Source organism: Pseudophryne corroboree, chromosome 1, assembly GCF_028390025.1.
Source record: "Pseudophryne corroboree isolate aPseCor3 chromosome 1, aPseCor3.hap2, whole genome shotgun sequence".
Classification (NCBI taxonomy): domain Eukaryota; kingdom Metazoa; phylum Chordata; class Amphibia; order Anura; family Myobatrachidae; genus Pseudophryne; species Pseudophryne corroboree.
This window is the reverse complement of record NC_086444.1, coordinates 1,190,169,712-1,190,176,033: the sequence shown is the minus strand read 5'-3', so window position 1 is coordinate 1,190,176,033 and position 6,322 is coordinate 1,190,169,712. Positions and strand designations below refer to the sequence as shown.

At 45.5% G+C, this 6,322-nt stretch overlaps 1 non-coding gene across 1 annotated transcript; it reads right to left on the bottom strand.

The window, feature by feature from the left end:
• Positions 1-285: 285 nt before the first annotated feature.
• Positions 286-401, bottom strand: LOC134932301 (U5 spliceosomal RNA). Its single transcript, XR_010179301.1, has one exon. It is a non-coding gene; the product is annotated as a U5 spliceosomal RNA (small nuclear RNA).
• Between the last annotated feature and the right edge of the window lie 5,921 nt (positions 402-6,322).

The following is a 6,322-nucleotide window of genomic DNA, read 5'->3' as shown; positions in this document are numbered from 1 at the left end:
ATGCCCTCATGTATACTTGAGGGTAACCCCCTTCTGTGGACTTACATCTGAAACACCTGTGGATTTAATGTCCAGTTTTTAAGATCCAAACCCTGACGGGTGAGATCGTCTGTCTAACAGATGTCCACTCACGGATTGATCTTTTGACATTTTCACATAATGGCGTTCTGAGCCATTGAAGATTTGAGTTACCTACCGCCTTGCCATGCGGCTTATTGGTTCTCACTGGTTGTTGAGTATGCAACTGCCGTTGCTTTGTTTGACTGCTTAAGGGCAGCGTGAGCCAGGCATGAAAAAAAAAAACAAAATTAAATTACATGAAACTTACGGTTGTTCCTCTCCACGGAAATCTTTAGTAAAAAGTGAAAGATTTATTCGTTCTGAAGAGAAAACCAGAGTCTATCCTTGGTCAGACTGAAAGCGAATTATTTATTGCATTGTAAAATGTTCTAGGACATTTATCTCTTGCATTGTAAAATGCACAGAGTTCTAGTACATTTATCGACAGCAATCTGTCGTGTTTTAGAACCTTTGCGTTGATTTTAACTACAAATCCTGACTCTCTGTGACTGTCGTCTAGAGTATAAGCACCCTTGTCCCTCTGTGGGACATGCGAGTGAAGGGTGGCGAACTAAATTGAAAACACATCTTATTCTTAATAAGTAAATACACCAATGTACCGCTAGTGTGCGTGTACTTTTGTTCTTGCTGGTGTAGTAGGTAAAAGTCGTTGATTTACCGTATTTATAATCTTACCTAGGAATTGACATCGTTTAGACAGACTTAGATGTGATTGTTTTCAAACTTAATCTGCTACTGTAGTATACCTTAGTAGCGCAAGTTAGAGGAACTTTGTTAATACATAGTTTTTATGTGAGATGAGCTATCATTCCAACATCACTGTAGCAAATACCGGAAGCGATAAGCAACGGTAGAAATGAAATGTTAATGGTTGTGGCGATTTGCAAACGCTAGAACCTGTGATGAAGAAACCGGACTGGGTAAATACGCATTGTGAAGATCAAATGCAATTATACAATTTTGTGGCTTCAATAAGCAAAAACTAACTGCAGAAAATCCATTTTCTAACTGTAGTAAATGACTTGCTGATTGATATTGCAACGGAGCTGTTTGATTTTGCTCAAACAGAGGGGAATAAGTAACTGTGACTCTGTTGGCGTACTATTGCCTGGTTTATAAACCAGCAAAGACTAAATGACAACCTGCCAAACCGTTCAACAGAGGCAGTTTTGTCTTTAAGCTGTAAACAGCTGAGACATATATAAGTTGAAGTCATGAAACCTCGCAAATGTAACATGTAAAGACGCGCTTCCACAATTGTAAAAGAGGTCATCAAACCACTGGCTTGCTGACTGTAACGTCCTGTCGTTACAAGGCGTGACTGTTTTTGTATAAAGGGATAAAACGCCGTAACAAGTATACTGTATGCGGTAATGGCTGAATATCATAAAGGAATAAAAATGCCGTTACAAGTATATCAAATTTAGGAGCAAACAAGCTCTGGCCTTGTCGCGCTTAACTAGCGACAATGAAAATAACCGGCGTTATCAGAAGCTTTTCAGCTATACTCTGCCGCTTCTTTTAACAGTGATCGGCATGGTTTCATACATAGATTCTAGTGACCCAAATATATCCTGGGTTTTTATAATGTTTGACAGAAACTCATCAACCCATGACGGATCGCGTCCTTTTGGCAACGAATATGTATGGTTATCCAAAACCCCGCACTATCTGAGTGCTGGACTACTGTACCGTTCTCACTCGTATTTATCGGTGTGAGATTGACATAGAATCGTGCATTAAATTATAAGACCAGTGAAATAAACACTCTGGTAGCCAAAGGAAAATTAGCCCTTTGGAAAGACTGTCTTTTGTTAGAGCTGGCGGAGTAATTCCGAGACTCCGATTACTGCTCTTTTAATTTGAATTGCCAATTTTATAAAAGTATTTTTAGTCTGCACTATAGCCTTACTTGCTATGTAGACAGACACCATAATAGGCAACAGACAGACACTTGCACGACTTAATGAAATTATTATATGGCATATATATATATATATATATATATATATATATGTTATTGCTGAACTGCATATTTATATGAATGTACGGAAATCCTTAGGAACCTAAAGTATTCTTTATGTGAAAAACAGTTCATATTGGCATATGAAACCCGAAGCAAATTCCTACTAACACCCCTGCGCCTTCTGGTGGCTTAGAGATGTAGGGCAGGAATGTTCTAGAATTATCTTGAACTAAAAATTCCCACCAACACCCCTGCGCCTCCTTGTGGAGTAGAGGTGTATGGCCGGAATGTTCAGGAATTATAAGCTGGAAAAACAGCAATAATTAAAATGGCCGTTTTGCTTTCACTGAAATTCACAGTACAGGCAATTTATAGCCTTAATAGCCTTTTATACCGTTAATATATATAGCGTATATGTTATTACAGATCTATTATACAGTAAACACATACACTTAGTTAACCATACACTTAGTTAACCTCCAGTTACTATAAATCCAGCCTGCAGTGAATGTATTATATTGCAGTCTTAACAGAAACCCTTAGGTTATGATAGGCTATTAACTGCTTAACAAACTTTTGTTAACTCCTTGCAGCCTTTCATATCTGCTGCTATGGCCATATACTCCCCCCTCACCCCCCCTTGCAGCTGCGCTGCTTGTAAGGTAACTTCCACCCCATGTTACCTGCAGCGGTGCCGGGAGAGCAGGAGAGCGCAGAGTATAGCTGCGGCGACTTCAGACCTCAGTGACCGGATATGATACGGCGTCGCTGGCTGTCTGCCGAGTAGCTGGCTCGGGCGGCGCTGTGTACAGCGGTGGCCGGGTACCAGCGTTGGGAGAGCGGCCGGCGTCTGATTGACGTGCGGCCGCTCTGAGCTGTGCTCCGGAGTAGCTGGCTCGGCCGGCGCTGTGTACAGGAGAGCGGCCGGCGTCTGTGATTGACGTGCGGCCGCTCTGAGCTGTGCTTCCGGTCTTAGCGATGGGAGAGCGGCCGCCGTCTGTGATTGACGTGCGGCCGCTCTGAGCAGTGCTCCGGAGTTCTGCCGAGTAGCTGGCTCGGGCGGCGCTGTGTACAGCGGTGGCCGGGTTGGGAGAGCGGCCGGCGTCTGATTGACGTGCGGCCGCTCTGAGCTGTATTAGTGCTGGGAGAGCGGCCGGCGTCTGTGATTGACGTGCGGCCGCTCTGCTGCTAGGTAGTGCGGCGGCTGGAGCGGGTGCAGGGAGATATTCAGCGGTATGAGCGGCGGCTGTAATCGCTGTGGCCAACATAAAATAAACACTTTCCCCACACTGCAGGGCGGCAGCGTGAGCTGACCGCCCTGACCCACCATACCTTGTGCTGCAAGCTCCGTCCAGCTTGTGACGACTTCTCATGCTGGCTGTGACGGGGCTTCTGTATGTAAGCTCTGTCCAGTTTGTCAGTCATCTTGGCTGTGACGGAGCTTCTTTCTGTAAGCTCCGTCCAGTTGTTTTCCGTGCAGCTTGCATTAACCAGCTGCCTGTGGCTGTGAGGGTGCTCTTTGTGAGGACCGACACGCCATGCGCTGCCTTATAGCGCCTGTGGCTGTGAGGGTGCTCTTTGTGAGGACCGACACGCCATACGCTGCCTTGCAGCGGCACCATCCCGGACCCAAGTTTTTCCAGAAACTGGGACGGGAAGTGTAAAAATAAAAAATAAAAATAAAAATCTTCTGAAAAGTGGCCATTGCCACAAGCCGATGATCATGCTGTGAGCACCGAAAAAACACTGGCAAAGTACACTGAGGTACTTGGGGATATGGAGGGGGGGAGAGTCCTAAATTTGAATATTCAGTGCCTTTGTTCGGCTACGCCCGTCCATATCCCCAAGAGTACTCCAGTGACCCCTAGTGGATGATAAAGAAACATTAATGCACCCCCACAGTGCCAGATATGCCCCCACAGTGCCTGATACATTAATGCCCCCCACAGTGCCAGATATGCCCCCACAGTGCCAGATACATTAATGCCCCCAGTGCCAGATACATTAATGCCCCCCACAGTGCCAGATACATAAATGCCCCACAGTGCCAGATATGCCCCCACAGTGCCAGATACATTAATGCCCCCCACAGTGCCAGACATGCCCCCACAATGCCAGAAATGCCCCCACAGTGCCAGCTACATTAATGCCTGCCCCCACAGTGCCAGCTACCTTAATGCCCCCAAATTACCTGCTGTAAGGAGGGAGTGGGCCAGTGGTGAGTGCTATGCCCCCACAGTACCTGCTGTGAGGAGGGAGAGTGCTGAGGCCGGGCCGCGGGCGGACTCTTCTTAAACTATGCAGTGCGCGCTATGCGCGCTGTGCGGCGCCGGCGTCTGACGTCAGACGCCGGCGCCGCATAGCGCGCACAAAGTAGTTTACATTTAGTCCACGGCCCAACCACAGGACTCCCCCTCCCTCGTCTGCACAGGCACACACAGCCGCCCACTGCTTCTAGGCAGACGCTGATGTGTTGCTGCTGCAGGTTCTTGCTCTAGCCATGTTCCAATATGGCGGCGCAAGCATGCGGCGCCCATTAAGGGTGGCGCCCTGCGCGGCCGCTCTATTGGAACATGCCTGGAGCCGGCCCTGATTAAAAGTAAAAAAGACATTTAATGCTACAAAATGCACTCACAAACCTCATGGATAAAACAGCATAACACATTATCCTCCATATGACCACACAGATTGTATTACTCAGGGGGAGTCCCGATTCCACGGATGTCCTTAAAGGTAGCTTCTGATGAAGGACGCTATGTCTGAAACAAGTTAAGCGTGGCTCCCGTTTTTTTTTTCATATTGTGAACTCCTGGACCAGCACACTTCTCTGTGGGGCAGTGTTATCCTGAATGGGATCCGAGCTGTGAAACCATCTGTATGGAGGATAATGTATGGAGGATAATCTCTTTGGACATTGCAAATGGAAGAAAGTTGATGGTGAAGTAGTGTCTCATCTGTAGCTACATATAAAAGTTGCATTAAGGTACAGCTTGTGAAAAAGTTATAGAACTGAGAATGAATGAAGGGTGCCATCAGGACAAAGCAACTTGGATGTAATCCTGGTCCCCTTATTGCACTTAGTCACAAAATTGGAGTTAGTAAGTGTTGGAGGGAATACTGGGTTACCCAAAAGTGGAATGTATGGGGATGTAACTCTTTGTTTATAGATAACCATGCGCAATAAGCATCTCTGAACATATGACAGAAAGCATATTAGGAATGTCATGGGGTCTAATATGTAAAAGGGCTTATGGAGAATATGAGGAGAATAATGCACTGTCTAGGGAAATTCATTTATTTATTAACAGTTTCTTATATAGCGCAGCAAATTCCGTTGCACTTTACAATTGGAAATAACAATGATATAACAAACTGGATAACAAACAGTATAGAGGTAGGAAGGTCCTGCTCACAAGCTTACAATCTATAGGGAAATAGGCATGTATACACAAGGAAAGGTGCTATCTATTGCATAGTTGTCTGCCAGATTGCAAAGGTTCTTGGTGGGCTGTATGATATGGTCATACAGCAATGATGAACCGGGTTCGAAGGGAAGGGAAAGTGAAGAATGAGAAGACATGTGAGGATATGTGTGGACTGTGCAGAGTGGATGCAATTTGATAGGAAGGTTTATGAAAGTTATGTGGGCTGTTCTGGAATTTGATATGCTTGCCTAAAGAGGTGAGTTCAGGGAACGCTTAAAGGTTTGGAGACTAGAGGAGAGTTTTATTGTGCATGGTATGGCATTCCACAGAGTGGGTGCAGCCCAATGAAAGTCCTGCAATCATGAGTGGGAGCGAGTAATGAGTGCGGATGAGAGACGCAGGTCTTGTGAAGAGCGAAGAGGTCGGGTTGGGAGATATTTTGAGATAAGCAAAGTGATGTACGTTGGTGCAGTTTGGTTAATGGCCTTGTGTGTGAGTAAAAGTATTTTATATTGAATGCGGTAGAATACAGGTAACCAATGGAGGGACTGACAGAGTGGATCTGCAGACGATGAACGTCTAGCAAGGAAGATTAGCCTCGCCGCTGCATTCAGAATGGATTGTAGTGGTGAGAGTCTCGTTTTAGGAAGACTAGTTAGGAGACTATTGCAATAATCAATGCGGGAAATAATGAGAGTGTGGATTAGAGTTTTAGCAGTGTCTTGTGTAAGGTATGGTCGTATTTTGGATATGTTTTTTAGATGCATGTAACATGATCTTGAGACAGATTGAATGTGGGGAACAAAGGACAGATCTGAGTCAAGGATGACACCTAGGCAGCGAGCTTGTG